The following is a 20,975-nucleotide window of genomic DNA, read 5'->3' on the forward strand; positions in this document are numbered from 1 at the left end:
CATAGATGTGCAAAATGAAACAGAGGTAGTTTAAATTGACTTGCACCAGGTAATCCACTTAAGAAATAGCAGAGGACCAGGTCTTGCCCCCTCGCCTGTTGAAGGTTCTTTCCCCTTGGAACACATTGCCAGAGGCATTGGGAAACAGGCGATAGAAGTGCATACTACTGAGACATGGGATGCAATAGTGGACAGACCAATCACTACAAAGCAGGAAGTAACTGAAGTTTTCTTTAAGGATGAGTCAAGGTAGCCCCATTATTTGTACCAATTAATATATGACACTAATTAAGCAATGAAGATTTACAGGCAAGCAATGTCATCTTCTGAATACCTTTTATTTTATCCAACACTATGCAGAAGAGAAAGTAAGAGAAAAGAAAAATAGCAATTCAAACTAATAATTTGATCATACTTGCTAACCAAACTAGCTACTCTGGCATCTTATAATTTCAGAAGTTTTAAGACACAGCTGAAAATATCATCAGACAGGTAAATAGTATCTGTAAATGCAAACCAAAGGGCAATGTCAATGTGTGTGAATAGGAAAAAAAAGCTATTACTGTTCCAAGGAAAAGGTCCGGGAATTACTCACAGTCTCGTGCAACAGAAATAATTCAGGGAATCAGATGGGCCTTAAGCTGCTATCCTTCACCAGTTATATACCTCAATTGTTCTGACTTTAGCAATCTCAAATATAGCATGGAACTAATAAATACCATCTACTCATCATCAGGATGAAATGTGATAATATATTTAAAGTCAGGACATACAATAAATGCTCAAGTGATGATTATGATCATTTTCATACTTTATTAAGAAAAAATTAAATCTGTATAAAGAATAATTTAATTTGTCTCTATGAACCTATCATTCACTTCAAAAATTAAAACTTATGGTCAGTCTTGTTTCATCCATACCTGCATCCACTTTGACCCCCTATATTATTTGGAAGCAAATCCTAGACATTATTTTTCATCTTTAGTTCAATGTATATTTCTAAAAGTTAACAATTCTTGTACAGTATTTTGTGCTCAGCACAATGGCATTTTTTCCATTTTTTAAATTAAGATATAATTTAGATACAGCAAAACCCATCCTTGGATATTTACAGTTCAGAAGGTTTTGTCAAAAATATACACTCATGTGAATCACCAACTCAGTGAAGATATAGAACAGCTTCATCAAGGAACTTACCCCCTATCTTTTCTTCTAGGAGTTTTATGATTTCAAGCCTTTAACTGTTCTGCTTGTTTTTGGCTTTTTATATGTTTATTTGTTTTTGCTTTATTTATTTTTTGGCTTTCTGTTTCAATTTGTTACTTTTATTTGATCAATCTTGAAATTTATTAGTATTTTTAGGTGCGTAGAATCTGCTTTTTAATTCACTGAGAGAATTAATGTTATTATTATTTTTTTTTATTTCTAATATTTCCATTACTCTCTCTTATGGCTTCTATCTCTGTGCTGAAGGACATCATCAGAACTTGCATTCTGTCTGCCTTTTTTACTAAAAACTAACATATTTATAATTATCTTAAATTCCTTTTCTGATATTTCCAACAACTGTGTCAGGCTTTTAGTACAGTAGGTTGAGTCAATCTCACCAGGAATTAAGCTTGATTTATTTTTTGTTGTTACTGTTGTAATCATCAGTGTACTCTGGGTTTCAGATTTAGATTAAAAATCATAATTAAGAAAGGACTGGTTTGCCAGAGGGTTTTTCTCACTGTCCAGTCTCTGCTTTAATTCTTTCTTTTACATCTGTGCCTCAGAGAAGGTCTTCCTCCATGCTCTTTATTCCTTCCAGCAGTATTTTTTCCTCTATACTTGCAAGGCTGGAAAAAGGAAAAAATAGACATTCTATTATTATGTTTAATTACCAGACTTAGCAAGGGTCTTTGTCCCTGAGACTGATATTACACTGTCCCAGCCGTAGAGGATCTCCGATTATGTGGGCCTAGGACATGTTAGTACACTTTTCCCAGAGGCAGCAACCCCTTTATCTAGGGATAGTTTGGGGGCAGTGGTTGGTTTTGCTCTTTTTCCTCTGAAACCCCAAATGCAGTGGGTCTTTACAGGGGATTTTAGGGAGACAGTGTGGCTGCCTATCACAGGCAGCTTAGTCTTTTGTTCTATAAGGTGGTAAAGTCGAACGACCCGGATGGGTTTCATACCTTTCTTGTAGTCTTGGTCTGATTGAGCTGTCATAACAAACTAGCATAGATTGCTGGCTTAAACAATAAAAAAATTATTTTTTCATAGCTATGGAGGCTTGACGTCTAAGCATAGGGTGCCAGCACGGCCAGGGTCCTGTGAGGGCCCTCTTCCTAACGTGCAGATGGCTATCTTCTTGCTGTGTCTTGACATGCAGAGAGACAGCAAAGGCAACTCCTCTGGCACCTGTTCTTAGAAGGACAATAGTCCCATCATGAGAGGCCCGTGCTCACTATTTCATCCAAACGTAATTACCTACCAAAGGCTCCATCTCCAAATACCATCACAGTGAGGGCGAGATCTTCAGTATGTGAATTTTGGAGCTACACAATTCAGTCCATAGCAGTATTGTTCCCCTCTGCCAGGCCTCCACAACAAGAAGGCTATCTGGAGACTCTCACACCATCACCATCCTTGCTCAGTACCCAGTGAGGTCTGTGGAGACCCACTAGTGGGTGTGAATATCCCTGGCTGAGCAGCTTCCAGAGATTCTAGTTTCTAATACACTCCACAGTTACTTAGCCTTTAGTAATTCATTTGAAAATTTAGCTAAATTATTCTATTAACTTGTACATTGTTTGGAATCTGCCCCAAAGCAATAAGAGAGTATTTGTGCTCTCTCTCTCTGTCCACGAAGGTACCCATCTTTCATTAGATTTTAAGCTGGTTTTTTTGCATGGTGATCCCAGATCTCTGATGGATTAAAAAAAAGTTGAGAGTTTGTAAATTATCTGTGTCTTCTCATTGTAATACTAGGAGCAAAGTTTTTCTAGCTTTTTTTATCTTAAGCAGAAGCTGGAAGTTTCCAAAATGTTTTAGTAAATACAAAAGATAAAAGTATATATTTTTATATTTTATTTAAGAAGATATGTCATTGAGCCCTGGCCAGTCTGGCTCAGTTGGCTGAGTGTTGTCCCGTGCACCAAAAAGTGGGCAGTTCCATTCCCTGTCAGGGCACATGACAGAATTATGGGTTGGATCCTCAGTAAGGGACAGCCAATATTTCTCTCTTTCCCTCTCCCTTCCTCTCTCTCTAAAATCAATAAAAGCATTAAAAAATAAGAATATGTTACATTGAAAAATTAAATGATCTCAGAAGGCTTTAAAAGCAAGTACAAATGTAAATTGCTGATTATAAATAAAATATGAGTTCAAAAGTGAGGGAGCATAGAAAGTATGGGCAGGGCTACTTTTTATGAGAAAGGGCTACTCATCACTTACATAAAATCTCAGAAGTCATATAATTTAAATATCTGAACACTTTGTGTTCGTCTCAAGAGCTGGAGTATTTAATTTAAAATTGAATGCAAAGTACCACACAACATAATTGTTTCAACATCTTTAACCAGGTATGAGCAATAATAGCCAGCAACATTTTGTTAAACTAGGTCATATATGTTTTTTTCTTTTCTGTTCTTTAAAATACAAACAACAGTGAAAGAATGAGTAGGAAGGTATTCTGAATACTATGCTAATTAATTAAAGGTATGGCAGATATCTAGATGTACTATTAGGTGTAATTTTAGAAAGAGAATCTTAATAAGAAATATTGCTGTTGTAATTCGATTGCAAAAATTATAATGAAAAATTCCAAACACTGCAATATTAGATACAAGAAAATAGCAGTCATTAAGGTAAACAAAAATCTTGATCTTTGTTAAAGGATTTCAAAGTCCTAAATTAGGAATGAACTATAATTTCATTCAGTTCCAGCAATACCAAATATTTGGAAGAGAGAGAGATCAAATAAGAGAGTTATCAAGTTTTCTATTTCTATGAATGAGGAGCCAGCTATCAGAAATTTATATTGGTAAAATCTTCATTTCACTAGAGGTCAATACAGAAGAAAGAAAACATTTTTCTACAAAGGTCTACTTGGCTGTCAGTTGGCAGCGCATTAAACTGAAAAATCCACATCCTGGCATGTGAGTATTTCTCAAAGCTAACTATTCATAAAATGTTGACATATCATTACTGTAACTGTCAACAGACATAGATACTGGTATGATCACATGAAATTCTATTCTTGAGGAAACCAGAAATCACAAGACTACTCTGAGAAATTTCAGAATACTAGTACTTAAAACAAGAAAATGCTCAGATATATCTAAGTACATAAAAATATGATTAAAAGGAACCGCTTCAAACTAGTCACTAAGTCTGAGGTTCATATAGTAACACAGGTCATTAGAGAGGCCTATTAACTGTATTTGCCAAACAGTAAAGCATACAGCTTTGCAGATCATTATACATGGAAAAAATCATTTTTAATCATGGAAAGTTCATATAAACCTTGACTATATTAACAATGGTTCCAATAGTGACACAGAAAGTTCTTTGATGCTCTTGGAATATGAAGTTGCCAGATTTCTCTTTTCCACACTAAGGTGCAAACTTTAATATTTGTTCATAGACATTCTCAGGAGAATTTAATTTGAGGAAGATAATTAATTATAGAAACAGAATTCCCCTAGTTATTCTCCAGTTTAGTGATCAGGAAACATACATTTAATTTAACAAATTTAAGGTATTTTTTTAAAGATATCCCAAATATATGTAAAATAATAAAAATTATCAAAACTAAAAATGTATTTATAATTTTATTTTAAAATAGGTATTATTCTCTCTTTCAGTAGTTTATCCAGCATCAACATTAATTAGAACAACTGCTTATTGAGTACTTATTTTGTGACAGGAAAAGTAATTGGGTTTTGTATGTGTTATTTCATGTTTAATATCATACAGTTAGGTTAGGTCCAGTATTTTCTAAATAGGATACATTTTTAAAAATGAACCAGAGAAAATGGATCATATTATTAGTCTGCTCGGATGTTGGTGATTTCAGTGGGCAAGCTTTCTAAATCCCTTGTTCATTTTTCATTTGGCCTTTTTTTTTTTCAGCTTACTGTTGATTTCGGCAAATCTTTTAATCTTTCTTTCCATGAAACAATGAAGCACTAATAACCCAAGGCATTCTCTGTATGTTACCATTTGACTTTTTTTTTTTTTTCATCCAGGGTGGTTTCAATTATACACTATTGTTGGGAAACAAATAAAAAAATAGTCACTCAAATAATCTTCTGTGTTATGTGGTTCATATGAGGAACCCTGCTTGAGAAAGGCCATTAAAAAAATAATAATGCTCTACAAGTTAGACCAATTGATCTCCCTTAACATCTAATTGTGATTGGTGAGAAGCATGAAGCTAAATCACTATATATGAAGCCATTAGCTATTTAATCATTTTTCCTATGACTTATCATAGTGGGTAACTGAGAATGTCTAGTTTCAGGTGGTAGGGAAGACATTTGATATCATTATCTCCTCTAATCTATTAATATCTTACCTAATAATAGAGAAACATGTAAATTGACCGTACCTTCGCTACGCCCACAGCCAATCAGAGTGAGTATGCAAATTAACCCAATAAAGATGGCGGTTAATTTGCATACGCAGCGGGGCAGGCATCGCCATGGCCAGCTCCTGGAGGTTCAGTCCATCTGGGCGAGGAAGGCCGGCGCCAGACACCACCCACAAGGTACCAGTCCATCGGGACAGGGAGAGGGGGTGGGGTGGGCAGCACCAGATGCCACCTGAGGGGTCCAGGTCCATCGCAGGCCCCGGGAGGGGCAGCGGCCTGCCTAGCCACACCTGTGGGGCCCTGGGAACATCGCAGCCCTGGGGAGGAGCGGCTGGGCCTGCTTAGCCACTCCTGTGGGGCTCAGGGAACACCTCAGCCCAGGGGAGGCATGGCTGGCAGCCTAGCCACTCCCGTGGGGCCCTGGGAACATTGCAGCCCAGGGGAGGCATGGCTGGCCGCCTAGCCACTCCCGTGAGGCCCTGGGAACATCACAGGCATGGGGTTGGTGAGACCCAGACTGGGCCTCTGGCCACAGATTCATAGCTTTGCGGAGACCAAGGGCAGGGATCTGCCTCACTGCAGAGAGAGAGAGGTTCTACAGTGGCTCCAAGACGTGGGTGGGCCAGGCCAGGGATCAAGGGGCATGGAAGGAAGCCCGGGGGGAGGGGCAAGGACCCGCAGCTCTGAGGCGGGGGTTGAGGGGTGGTGCCACCTCAGTGGAGGGGTGCTGCACTGCAGGGTACTGGACTGACTGATGTGATTCAGAGAAGCTCCCAGTGCTAATGGCCTCGCCCAGGCGGCCTTCGCATTTCAGAGGCGGCGACTCCTGCTCATGCCTTGACCCAAAAGCAAGCTCGCTACACCCTGCTCCATGGCAGAGCATGCCTAGGCGGTGAGTGCAAAGCCTTCCACCTGCTCCGGAGACCCTGGGGGGGTGGGCAGTAAAGAATGGGGGCAGGGAACAGGGGAGAGGAAAGAATGTGGAGCATCTGCAATGAAAAGGTGCTTAAGAAAGAGGCTTGGAAGCCTGACAGGAAGGTTTGTTTTGTTTGCCCAGCAGCTACCCCTTAGGAAGGGCAGAGAGCATGGCTCTGAGGGTTCCCTGTGCACTGAGTCAAGTTCCACAGCCAACTGGAATTGGCCTCAGTGTCCTGGTCTGTAAAATGGATTAAGCGTGTCCCAGTGCCTTCACCGAGCTTTCATGGCCAATTGAGATACTATATAAAGAAAATGAGGGAAGAAGTGAGAAAGAAAAGGAAAGGCGAACAACACAAAAGAAAGACTGGAAGGAACCTGTAAACCCATTGTCACTTAAATAGGGAATATAGTCAATAGTGTTGTAATGATGGTATGATGCCAGGTTGGTACTGGAAATATTGGGGAACACTTTGTAAAGTATGTTATTGTCTAACCACTATTCTGTAACTAATATAAAACCTGAAACCAATACAAAATAATATTGAATGTAAAGAAATGAAAATTGGGAGTGAAATTTTTATAAATTTCAAAGTTTAAATAAAGGCTGTAAAGGAAGGAAGAGGGAGAATAAAAAAATAGTGTTTTTCATTTTACCACTTTATTGTCTTTTCAGTACTTGAAAAAGACAGTTGTCTTTATATGGTGCTTTTATACTTTTCTAAGTCTAAGTCATTATCTCTTTTTAATTTCAGGGCAACTTAAAGACAAGATAATTATTCCTTCCACTATTCAAAGAAAGGAAATCTTGGTGTCTGGTCCCAATGATTAAATTGTCAAGCCCTTATTGTAAAGCAGGCTTAGTAAAATTTTCTGTGAAGGGTCATATCTATACTAATAAAAGCCTTGGGGGTTATCAGACCAGCAGAGGAGAGTAGTTGGGGGCAATAAGTCTGGCAGAGAAGCAGTTAGGGGGCAATCAGGCAGGCAGGTGAGTAGTTAGAAGCCAGTGGTCCCAGATTGTGAGAGGGATGTCCAACTTCAGGTTTAGGCCCAATCCCCAGATCGGGCCTAAACCTGAAGTTGGACATCCCCCGATGGGTCCCAGATTGGAGAGGGTGCAGGCTGGGCTGAGGGACACCCTCTCCAGTGCACGAATTTTATGCACCAGGCCTCTAGTTATTACACATTAGGTTATCTAATTGGCTATTTCTTTCATTGTCACAGAAGTAGAATAAAATATTAGCTGGGCATTATTTAGGGCTTAAAATGTAACCAAAGCCCTAACCGGTTTGGCTCAGTGGATAGAGCATTGGCCTGTGGACTGAAAGGTCCCAGGTTCGATTCCGGTCAAGGGCATGTACCTTGGTTGCGGGCACATCCCTGGTGGGAGGTGTGCAGGAGGCAGCTGATCGATGTTTCTCTCTCATCGATGTTTCTAACTCTCTATCCCTCTCCCTTCCTCTCTGTAAAAAATCAATAAAATATATTTTTTTAAAAAATGTAACCAAAAAGCCCTGGCCAGGTAGTTCAGTTGGTTTGAGCGTCATCCCCATACGCCAAGGTTGTGGGTTTGATCCCTGGTCAGGGCACATAGAAGAATCAACCAATGAATGCATAATAAGTGGAACAACAAATCCATCTCTCTCTCTCTCTCTCCCCTTAATCAATAAATAAAAATTTAAAAAAGAAATGTAGCCAAAGAAAGAACTAGATAATAATCCTACATAAGTGTTGAATGAAATGAGATTGTCATCTAATAAATTACAAAAATTTTATTTTTCACAAAAGTCATCTAGATAATTATTTAAAATGCAGGTTCCTGACCTCAAATAAGGAAACTATAACACTTTTTTTATCCTAACATAACCGATGAATGTTACATTAGGAGCAATAACTTCTATTTACCCAGTTATCAAAGGATACATACCCACCAGCCTATCTTCATTCAATTGGTGGTATCCTATCTAATAAAAGAGTAATATGCGAATTGACCATCACTCCAACACACAAGATGGCCACCCCCATGTGGTCAAAGATGGCTGCCCCCATGTGGACACAAGATGGCTGCCACAAGATGGCCGGCAGGGGAGGGCAGTTGTGGGCAATCAGGCCAGCAGGGGAGGGCAGTTGGGAGCTACCAGGCCTGCAAGGGAGGGCAGCTGGAGGGGACCAGACCTGCAGGGGAGGGCAGTTGTGGGCGACCAGGTCTGCAGGGGAGGGCAGTTGGGGATGACCAGGACAGCAGGGTAGGGGAGTTAGGTGAGACCAGGCCTGCAGGGGAGAGAAGTTGGGGGGGACCAGGCCTGTAGGGGAGGCAGTTGGGGGGGACCAGGCCTGTAGGGGAGGGCAGTTGGTGATGACCAGGCCAGCAGGGGAGGGCAGTTAGAGGCAACCAGGCTGGCAAGAGAGAGCAGTTAAGGGTGACCAGACCAGCAGGGGAGGGTATTTGGGGGTGACCAGGCTTGCAGGGGTCCCAGATTGGAGAAGGTGCAGGCTGGGCTGAGGGACACCCCCACCCCCATGCACAAATTTTGTGCACCGGGCCTCTAGTTAAACTATAAAATAGAATTATCCAAAACAAGCCACATTTCTATAACTCAAGTAAACAACCTTTTCAATGTATCTCAGCACACTAATTTTATTCCTTTTCTTTTCACACACTAAATATATGGTTGAAAAATATTATTGAATGCTAATTCTTAAAGTTAGAAGGTGACATCAGCTATCATTAAATCAAATCCTTTCCAAGTGCAAAATGGAGACAAATAATAAGAAGCTTGCCTAAGATCATACATAAGTTAGTCACAAGTAGCTAATTATTCTGTTACTTATTACTCCATTTTGAAAGAGGACCATTTGAGTACCAATGCAGGCAATAACAGGCTAACTGGTATTCATTCTCATACCAAAGAAAAGAGTCAAATGAGATAAAATATAGACGAACATCTTTTCATATATTGGACAAGACACATCTCAGGTGTGTGGTTATTGAGAGGAGGATAAAACTGATCTGAGCCCCACATAAACCCACAATCACCCTAGATTTTTGTTTAGGAGGATTATCCTGCTACAGAGCACAGAAGGGGAGCTCCAGAGAGTGGCAGCCTTACTGCACTGAGGAGACAGATAGCACATCATGGGCTGCTGAAATAGGTGAGACTTAGAAGATAAAGACATCACATAAGGAAGCTATGCAGAAAGGAGCATCCAGAAATCAGCATGGTGAGTCACATAGCTGAGGCCTAAATGTACAAAACATTCCACAAGGTCTAGAAGATATCACATGGAACAGGACTGAGTATGACACAAGCGGTTTTGCAGAGCTAGGAGAATTTGAAGTTTGTGGCCGGCCTGAACAGAGATCTCAACAAACATCATGGGTAATGAGTGAAGACTTAAGAAAACCACACCTAAGAAGGAGCCATAGCCCATAACAGGCATACTGTAAGACTAAGTTAAAAACTAAAATAAACCCACTCCAAAAAGACAAAAATAAAAATAAACACGATAAATCCAAAATGATTGTTCAATAATTTAATTGGCTACCAAAAGAAAACTCAACACTTTTTAAAGGGAGTACCATTATCCAAACTTCTTGTTAAACATTATTTTAATTTCTAATGTAAAATAAAAGTTATTAGGAATAAAGGTATATGAAATGTTATCCACCATCAAAAGAAAAAGATAAATATAAAAGACCTCAAGATTACATATATGTTAAAATAGAAGACAAGGATGCTAAAGGAGTTATTATGAATATATTCAGGGTGTCAAAAATATGGTCTTAATGAATAAACAGATGGTGGAATCAGCAGAGACACAGGAACTATAAAAAACAATAAAGGTGAAAACACTATAATGGAATTACAATATCTATGAGGAAGAAAGTTACTGGATTAGGTTGACAACAAATCAAAGGCAGCAAAAGAAATGGCCAGTGAGTATGAAGATATATGAATAAAGTAACACAATATGAGAACACAGATTTAAGTCTTAAAAAATAAATAGACTTGTGTGGCAATATCAAGTATGAGATGAATCAAATGGATTTGGTTCTAGCTTCTGATGGTCATATTAATCAGAGTGGCTGATGGAGTGGTATACTCATGTGTGCATTTACCAGAAAGAAAAATAGAGCAAAGTTCAGCTAGGTTTGCTTGTAGACCATTTAAAACAAAACAAAACAACATCAAAAAACACGTCTTCTAGATTCATGTTTCCTCAGTTGCATAGCTGCATGGCTGCTTGTCTATTGGCCATCGGAATATCCTTTTAGGAGAAATTCCTATGCAGTTACTCTGCCCCTTTTTAAATTGCATTGTTTGTTTTCTCGTGTTAAATTGTATGAGTTCCTTGCATATTTTGGATATTTATCCCTTATCAGGTGTATCATTGGTGAATATCTCCTCCCCTTCTGTGGGGTGTCTTCATTTTGCACTTTGTGGTGCAAAACTTTTTACTTTGATGTAGTTCCATTTGTTTACTTTTTTTGTTGTTGTCTCCCTTGCTGAAGAGACATATCTAGAAAAAATATTACTAAGAGTGATGTCAACAGGTTTATTGCCTATGTTTTCTTCCAGGAATTTTACGGTTTCAGGTCTTACTTATATGTAAGTCTTTAATCAATTTTGAGTTTTTTTCTTATGTATGGTGTAAGAAAGTAATCCAGTTTCATTATTTTTAAAGTGTCTGTCCAGTTTTACCAACACAATTTATTGAAGGGACTATCTTTATCCCATTATATATTCATGTCTTCTTTGTCACAGATAATTAGATCATATAGCCGTGGGTTTATTTATGGGCTCTCTATTCTGATCCATTGATCTATATGTCTGTTTTTATGCCAGTACCATGCTAGTAATAATAATAAATTATAACCATAGAAATATGTATATATCAACAAAATCACTAAATTACTTAATAGGATAGAAGTGAAAGCTATTGCTTACTGTATCATTTTAACTAATAAATATAGAAGAATGAAGGAGTAAAAAATCATCAATGGATGTCCAAACTAGCAAGTTTAATGAGAAACTGTGGTTGTACACAATCTCAAGGTATCACTCTATAAATTATTTATTAATTACAAAGAGAAAACTAGTGACTTCATAGTGGAAAGATTTGGTGGAAACCACTTTCATCTAATAATCAATGTTAAGATCTCCAGTACTGAGGCAAACTGAAATCTCTTGTGCATTTGGTGAGGATGCAGTGGGGAGGACTAGCATCACTTCTCTGCCATAATCGCTGTATCAGTTTGGGTTCTCCAGAGAAAGAGCCCACAGGATATATTTATATAAAGAGATGTATTTTAAGAAATTGGTTCATGAGAATGGCAGTTATGAAAATGGCAAGTCCAAAATCTTTAGGACAGACTGGCAGGCGAGATTTTTATATTACAGTTCTGAGGCAGAATTCCTTCCTCACCAGGAAATTTTGCTCTGACAGCCTCAACTGATTAGACAAGGCCCACCCTCATTATGATGGGTAATAACCTTCATTTTAAGTTAACTGGTTATAAATGTCAATTGCATCTACAAATACCTTGTCACATCTAAATTAGTGCTTGATCAAATAACTGTGCACCAGATCACAGTCAAGTGGACACATAAAATTTAACCATCACACCTGCCAAAATTCATAATCTGAATGCAATCATGAAAAAAAAAAATAGAGAAGTACAAATGAAGGGGTTTATTATGAAACAACAGGCGTCTAGTCTTAAAAATACCAAAGCAAAGGACAAAAAGAAGAAAGGCTAAGAAACTGATTTACTACATTAAAGTAGACCAAAGGCATACAACAATTAAATTTAATACAGGTTCCTAGATTTCATCCAATATTGAATGAAGAACATTATTGGCACAATTTACGAAATTCCATTACCTAGTGTGGTCTAGACAAGTCTCTAATTTTGATAATTTTTCTGTAGTTATGTAAGAGAAAGTTCGCATTTTTAGAAGTTCACACTGAAACATTAGCGGGAGAGTGGCACCATCTCTATTTCACTCTGTACACTAGGCAGGATAATGGCCCCAAACAATGTCCAAATCCCAGCGCCTGGGAACACCATCTCCCTACATGGCAAAAGCAACTTGGTGATATGTTTGAATATGGATCGTGAGATGAGGAGCTTGTCCTGGATTCCCACGGTGGTCCCAAAGTGATTAAACAGGTCTTAAGTGAAAGAAATAGCAGGAGAATCAGAATCAGAGAAGGTCAGTGGCGTTTGGAGTGGTACCATTACTAGCTTTACGGTGGAAGGGGATCACAAACTGAGGAACGCTGGCAGCCTCGGGAGCTGGAGGGCCTGCGGCAGCCTTTAGAGACTGAAAGGCAGGGATGGGTTCTCCCCAGGCCATACAGCCCTGATGACACGTGACTTTTAGCTCCGGAAGACCTGTTCTAGCTTTATGAGCTCCAGAACTATCTAATCTAATAATAGACAAATATGCAAATTGACCGCACCTTCGCTACACCTAAGCCACGCCCACCAGCCAAGCCACGCCCACCAACCAATCAGGACGAGTATGCAAATTGCCCCAACAAAGATGGCGGCTGATTTGCATATCAAGACAGTGTCGAAAGAAGCCAAGAGCTGCAAAGGGGAGTAAAGCTTCGAAGAAGCAAGCAAGCTAGGAGGGGGGGTGCGGGGGGAGGAGAAGGGAGGAGCGAAGTCAGGGCCGTGGGCGAAGGGAAACGAAGGCGGGCTGGAGGAGAAGGCGGGGCCGGCGGCAAGGGCGGAGCGGAGGCGGGGCCGGGGCCGAAGGGAAACGCGGGCGGGCTGGAGGAGAAGGCGGGGCCGGTGACAAGGGCGGGGCGGAGGCGGGGCCGGGGGCGAAGGGAAATGCGGGCGGGCTGGAGAAGAAGGCGGGGCCGGTGACAGGGGCGGAGGCGGGGCCGGGGGCGATGGGAAACGCGGGCGGGCTGGAGAAGGCGAGGTGGGTGGCAAGGGCGGGGCGGAGGCGGGGCCGGGGGCGAAGGGAAAAGCAGGCGGGCCGGAGGAGAAGGTGAGGCGGGAGGCAAGGGCGGGGCGGGGCGGAGGCGGACAACAATGGCGGAGCAAAGGGAAATGCGGGCGGGCTGGAAGAGAAGGTGAGGCGGGTGATAAAGGCGGAGCGGAGGCGGGGCTGGGGGTGAAGGGAAACGCGGGAGGGCCGGAGGAGAAGGCGAGGCGGGCGGCAAGGGAGGAACGGAGGCGGGGTAGAGTGCAGCAGGAAATCCCATTGCAGGAATTTTCCTGCAACGGGAAAGCTAGTCCTATATAATAAAAGGCCAAGAGGCATCACGGCCTAAATGACCAAATGACCGGTCACCATGAGGGGCCCCCCGCCTGGATCTGGGACATGGCTGGCCTTCAAACTGCCGGCGGCCCCTAGTCCAGGCTGGCCCAGCGCCCCAGAGGGGACCCCTGTCACGATCGGGGATGTGGTCCCTAGCCCAGGCCGGGGCGGCGCTGGGGGCCCTGCGTATGCAGCGCAGTCTTTTAAAAATAAAGAAAGACCCACTGGCGCTGGCTGCTCCGCAACCACCCTCACCCCACGTGGAGCCCCAGGCAGAGCAGCTCGGGTGGGTGTGGGCCGCGGCCCTAGGCCCCAGGCCCCGTGGGGGTGGAGAGGTTCACGCCGCAGCTGGTGTAGTGACTCAGGTTAACTTTGCTGGGGAGTCCGAACTGGACTGAATGGACAGCAGCTGGCGGTGCTGGCCAGGTTAAGCTCCAGGAAGATGTTTTGTAAGAAGAGTGGGCAAGCCTATTCTCCCAGTAGAGTTCTGATCACTGGGAATGATGTGAAGGGAGGCCTCCAGAAGTCTCACATGTTATATGACCGAGCAGGAGAAGAGCCTACAACTGCATCTCTGCTCTTCATCAGTGGATGCGGGGCTCATCGACTCCCCTACTGGCTGGCACGCATGCTCGAAGGAGGAGAGGACCTGCTGTATGTGGCAAGGAGGCTGGTGAGGTTTTCCAGTGAAGACATAGGTCTGGCAGACCCATCCACGTTACCACAAGCAGTGGCCGCCTACCAGGGCTGTCACTTCATAGGCATGCCGGAATGTGAGGTGCTTCTGGCCCAGCGTGTAGTCTATTTTGCCAGAGCCCCAAAGTCTATTGAGGTGTACAGTGCCTACAACAATGTCAAAGCCTGCCTGTGGAACCACCAGGGGCCTCTGCCCCCCCCCCCCCCCCCGACACTCCCACCCCCGTCCCACTGCACCTGAGGAACGCACCAACCCGGCTCATGAAGGACCTGGGCTATGGCAAGGGCTACAAATACAACCCCATGTACAGCGAGCCTGTGGACCAGGAATACCTGCCCGAAGAATTGAGAGGAGTGGATTTCTTCAAGCAGAGGCGATGCTGACTCTTTGAGGCTATGATAGCAGAAGGATGTTACTTTCTTTTCTTTTTTCTTCTTTTTTTTTTTAATAGGAATGGCCGGAAAGAGAGTAAATGGATTGTGAAGTTGGTTTCCGGGTAAAAGTTAAAACAACCCAACTTTTTGTGCCAGAAATTTGAGAGTTTCTTAAGTGGAGGCACAGCCACTTCAGCTAAGTGTGTAATGTTGAATTGTGTTCATTTGCACTCTGCAATGGTTATGCGTATGGAAGTGTCTGGCAGCTTTGTGCAATGAATTAATGTTATAAGGAATTATCTATTTTGTCACAGTATTTAAATCATAATGTCATTTCAGAATTCAGTTCTGTGGGATTTTTTTTCCCTTTAAAAAATGTATATTCTGGGTAGTTTTAATTGGTAAAAAAATATAATTGTGATTTAATACTGCATAGTGTTCTAGGATATTTTATTTTTTATATGCAAAGGTCTTATGAGCCAATAAAACTATTTCAAAGTGAAAAGAAAAAAAACTTTGGTGGGGATGCCGGCGAGGCTCCGGCGTGTTCGGGGGCAGCCTGTTTATGCCAGGACCCGGGTGCGCGGCCGCATACACGCAGGGGGCATGTGCTGGGAGCATGGCACAGGCATTATATGGACATTTGTGCATGAAAAGGTGTGCACACACCTTTGTGTGCATAAATACATCTGTTTCTCAGAAGCGTACCGGGAAAGGTGCTTTATCTGTAACAGGCAGTTTTCAAAATGTAATCCAGAGCCAGGGATCTGTAGCAGAAACACGCACACAAGAAAAGGTTTTTGATACTAAACACAAAGCTGTAATTGAAGTGTTTATGCTCAAATGTACTGTGAATCAAACATATGGTGATATTTATTATCTGATGGGTCTATTTGAAAGGTTTGGTCAATCAGTTCTCATTTCACAAAAATAAAATAATGTAACTAAGTGATTACTAAATATATACTTCTAAGGCAAAGCAGTTTACCCGCTTTGTGTACTTTTGCACATGTGTAGCACATCAAGGCTGTTTATAAAGTATAACTTGGATGATGTGACAATATGGTTGAGGAAGGGGGTGTGGTCAGTTGTTTTTAAAAATTAGGCACCTCACAGTTTTTAAGACAAATGTGTTAACCTAAAATCTTCAGAAGGCAGGGTCAGGGGTCTTTTAAGACCTTTGTATAGGCCTAAGACATAAAAAGCAGCTACCTTTTTAGGATGTGGCCTAAAAGAAACCTGTTATTTTCAGTTATTATTGTCTTCAAAGTAAATAACATTTTTGCAGCCTTTTTATGTGAGGGTTTTTTTTTCATACTTTCATTACAATATTTGATAGGTGTTGTCATTATTTTAAAGCAATAGTTTTTTTTTTTCCTCTCAATATCAGAGACCTAAATTTTCACATACACCCCAAAAAGGTTTATTTGAAGTAACTTATGCATCTGGACTCTGGGTGGCCTAATTCAACATTACACACTAAGCTGAAGTAGCTGTGCCTCCACTTAAGAAACTCTCTGGGTGCCGGCAGGGGAGGGAATTTGGGGGCAATCTGGCTGGCAGGGGAGCACTTAGGCGTCAATCAGGTTGGCAGGGGAGCAGTTAGGGGGTGATCTGGCTGTCAGGAAGAAGCGGTAAGGGACCATCAGTCGGGCAGGCAGGTGAGTGGTTAGGAGCCAGCAGTCCCGGATTGTGAGAGGGATGTCCAACTGCCGGCTTAGGCCCGATCCCTGCGGGCCTAAACTGGCAGTTGGACATCCCCTGAGGGGTCCCAGATTGGAGAGGGTGCAGGCCGGGCTAAGGGACACCCCCCCCCATGCACAAATTTTGTGCACCAGGTCACTAGTCTATATGTATAAAAGCCCAAGCGACCGTTCTACCGTTTGACCATTTGACTGGTAGCCATGACATGCACTGACCACCAGGGGGCAGACTCTCAACGCACAGGCATAGAAACATGGAACAGACTGATGAATCTCAGAGGAAAGGGGGGAGGGGGGAGGGGAAGGCTGGATGAGATTAATCAAAGATCTTATATGCATAGTAGAAGCCCCGTGCACAGAATCGTGCACTGGTGGGGTCCCTTGGCCTAGCCTGCAGGGATCAGGCCGAAACCAGCAGTCCAACATCCCCCAAGGGGTCCCGGGTTGTGAGAGGGCCTCTAGTAAAATAATAAATCCTTGTTGTTTTAAACTACTAACTTTATAGTAATGTGTTGCGGTAGCAATAGAAAACGAATTCACTCTCAAATGATTCAGAAAAAAGTGTGCATTTATTTGAAGCCACATCTAGAGGTAATGTAAAATACATGAATCAAACATGATACATTAGCAAATTTTGGTTAAGAGTCTCTAAGAGTTCCTTGTACTACTTTTGCAAGTTTTCTTTAAGTGTGAAGTAATATTAAAATGAAAATGGACGCCAAAAGGTTTGCTGGCTTTTTAAAGAGAGAGAGGTATTTACAATTAAATTGATACAATGTATAAAATTTGTTTCAAATGAAACAGGGAGGAGGGAAGTTGTGGGGTAAGAATAGGATAATATTAACCATGGATTAATGGTTTTTACAAATGACCAAGATGGAAAAAAGTTTGAGTATACTTTTTGTCTGTGTTCACATGTGTTTCAAATTCTTAAAACGTTAAAAGGAAAAAATAACTATTTCATCTAAAGAACTATGGAAGGGAAAATTATGCAATACTAACTTTTCACAGTCTATTTAAGGAATTAGTAGCCTCAATTGAAAAAAATAATCAGCATAAACTCTGATATTCTAATGTCAGATCAGTTTAATATGTTTCATTTACTTGAGTAGATAAACCTGGAAACAAGAGGTTTCTCTCTGAGTATGTCAGCCAGTGGACATGAACTTTTCCCTTATGTGAAAACTACAATCCTTGGATAAACATAACACACTGCTGGTCTTCTTACAAAATGAGTGAGCACAGAGTTTGTGTCTTTCTGGCTGCCAAAGCTACTTTTCTTTCCCTGGAGCATTCTAGTTGGCAGGTAGTTTGAGGGGACCATTGGCAAGAGACAAAGAGCATACATTTGGATTATCAACTTCACCTGCCCCTCCTCCCCCTTTTTTATCCTTACCCAAGGATATGTTTATTAATTAATTAATTAATTAATTAATATTATTATTTTTACAGAGAGAGAGAGAGAGAGAATGAGAGAAACATTGATGGGTTACCTCCCGCACAGGCACGAACCAAGGATCGAACCCACAACTTTTGGGAGTATGGGATGACGTGCCAACAAATGGGGTCACCCGCCCTTTTTTGGCATAAATATATTAAAGGGTTAAAAATATTTGTAGACATTTAAAAAAAAAAAAAAGAAAACTGAAACAGTCAAACAGTGAACCTAACTTTTCGCCCTTCCCCAAAGAGAGAAACAAATAAGAGCATGCGTTTCTTGGCCAGATCCAATGAATTTAAATTTTCCATTAGCATATAATGGGTTTAGATTATAAATCCCTTTGAGCGTGGGAATCAGTGAGGAAAAAAACAACAAACACTCTGCAAGCTATTGTTCAAATAAACTCAAGCTGTGATTTTAGAATATACTGTGCCTGTAAAGAGAAAGATAGTAAGTTTTATATGTGTCAGGGTTTTTTTTTTTAATAGTAAGGTTTTTTTAAAGCCATTTCATCTTTGAGAGACTCAATGATCATGTTTGATGACAAGCCAGATGGCAGCTCTTGTCTAGACCCTGTGCCAAGAAGCATGACAGGAGCCGCAATTTACCTTCCGCAGCGAGGCTGGCTGCCGAGCACTCCGCAGCTGCGGGCGAGCAGGCTGCTGCCGGTAGTGCAAGCACAGTTGGTTCCCTCCCAATTTGGATGGAGCAGGTAAGAGGCTGAATCAGTACCCAGCAATTATGGAATTGGCATGCGCTGCATTGTTTACTCACAGTAATATTCCTACTGGACTTTATTAAAACACCATCTGTTGTCAGGGCAGACAAAGAATCCGAACAGAAATTCAGAGCAAGACACAGAGAGGGAGAGAAAAGTGAGCGTGTGTATGTGTGCGTCGGAGCCCTGCTACAGGACTTGGTTGCATTTCTAAGAGGCCATGTTTGATCCTGGAGGTTATCTTTTAATGGATATCCCCACTCTCCCAGATTTTTGTTTATTGGTTTCCACTGCCGGCTAGGCCAAAACAATTTGTGGCCAAATGAAGTTGGCTGTGTGTGAGTCAGGCTGGAATTGAAGGCAGTGAGCGCATGCATATGAGTGGAACCCAACAGATTAGCATTGCTGCAAATTAAAACCAAAATGAGGGAAAGTCGTCCCAGTGAAAGATGCTCAGAGTAAACTTCTGAGTTAATGTTCGGAATATAGGCTGAGTAATACAGGATATCTGCCAATAATAATACCCTCAGGGCACAGGGAAAAGTGACTGTTTTTTACAATCAGCTGTTTCCTCTCTTTTTTAAATCCTGCAGATGGGGAGCAGATATTTCTAATATGCAGCTGGTCTCTACAAATGGCCAAGTGTAATTTTTCATACACCCACATACAATTCCAGGTGAAATGAATTAGTCAGAATTCCTCATCAGATAATATACTAATAAAATGTGATGCAAGTAATTAAATATGCAGATCCAAGAAAGCACTGAAACTCCGATGTGCCCTTTTAGTTTTTTTTTTTTTTTTAAAGACATTTGTTTATTTGGAAATTTTGTGCAAAAAAACCCAAAACACTTCTTAAAATAAAAGTGTAAAATAAACAATCCTGATTCATGTGGCAAATGAAAGTTTCAGAAAAATGATTGTAAAATAATCCTTGAATACCTTCTGATTAAAAGACTTGGCTCATTTAAATATATATATTTGAATATTACTGAGCAAATGAATTGGGAGTATTGGGTGGTGGGGGCGGGGGGAGCCAGAGGGAAAGCTCACATAGTGTATGATGTCATTGTCTGCTTTGCCCGACACTCAGGCCGCTGATATTCTTGCCAAGACATGAGCAGTCATTTTAATTTACAGAAATTCTGTTTAGCACTTTGCAAGCCGTACCAATATTTACAGAGAATTCAATGAATGAATGAAAAGAAACAGCTGCGCCTCCTTCCACCTCATTGCCCACTTTATCTCTAACTCTTCTCCTCAGTGCTGCCTTATTTATAGGCATTTTGCTGAGCAACAAACTGGGTTGGCAGCATTCAATACACCAATGCCTGTTTGCTAAACTCTTCACAATTCTTGTGAGGAATTTTCTCCTTCCTAAGTGTGTTTTACCGAGAATACCAAAATTGGCTCGCTACTTTCTGGATTTATGTTTTTAATAGGCTACAAAATGCATAAATATACCAATTGCATATTTTTGCCTAAAACTAGATTTGTTATGGCTTTAATCCTGTCCCCCAAACCAGGACTTTGTACTGATGATATTTTACTGTTTAATATTGTATGTATGATGCAATATCAGTTACTAGAGAGGATGTTTTAAAAAGACCCAATCCTTACCTTCAGGGAGCTTAAGATTTAGTTAGGGAGATAAGATATATACTGAAACAATAGAAAACAATAACTTGCATATGATGATGTGGATCAGCTTGAAAACTGTAGGAATTCAGAGGACAAATCACTCAAGGAAAAAGGAAGGAAGACCTGGCTTTCCTGACTTTTGAAGTTGAGAAGGTTCTGAATAGGCAAAGGGGAAATAACAGACATGGCAAGTGTAGAGAGAAATGGTGGGAGGGCAGCTTTTGCAGAGATGCAGAAGTAGAAGAAAGGAAGGGGGTCTTCAGGGAGCTAAACTGGGTTGTTGGTCCAAAGAAAATGATGATTTAATGAGAAACAATTTTCTAGGAGCCCCCACAGTTTATTGCACCTCAGCCAAGGAGACCTAGCTTACTGAGAATATGGTAAAGACTTTAATGAAGGAGAAAACATCTTTGTACAAATATTGTTAGGCTCAATAAAATTTTAATGTACAACCCTGTCTGAAAAACAGGCTATATAAATATTTGAAGACCAAAGATTATCAAGAAAGAATGAATTGGTGAACTCAATGTGACAACTGAAAAATATGTATAATAAGAAAATGCGGCAGAACCTAAATGCCCTTGTTGAAAGTTTGCTCCTACCACGTACTAAGGCTTTTGTT

This window comes from Eptesicus fuscus, chromosome 9 (assembly GCF_027574615.1).
Source record: "Eptesicus fuscus isolate TK198812 chromosome 9, DD_ASM_mEF_20220401, whole genome shotgun sequence".
Classification (NCBI taxonomy): Eukaryota; Metazoa; Chordata; class Mammalia; order Chiroptera; family Vespertilionidae; genus Eptesicus; species Eptesicus fuscus.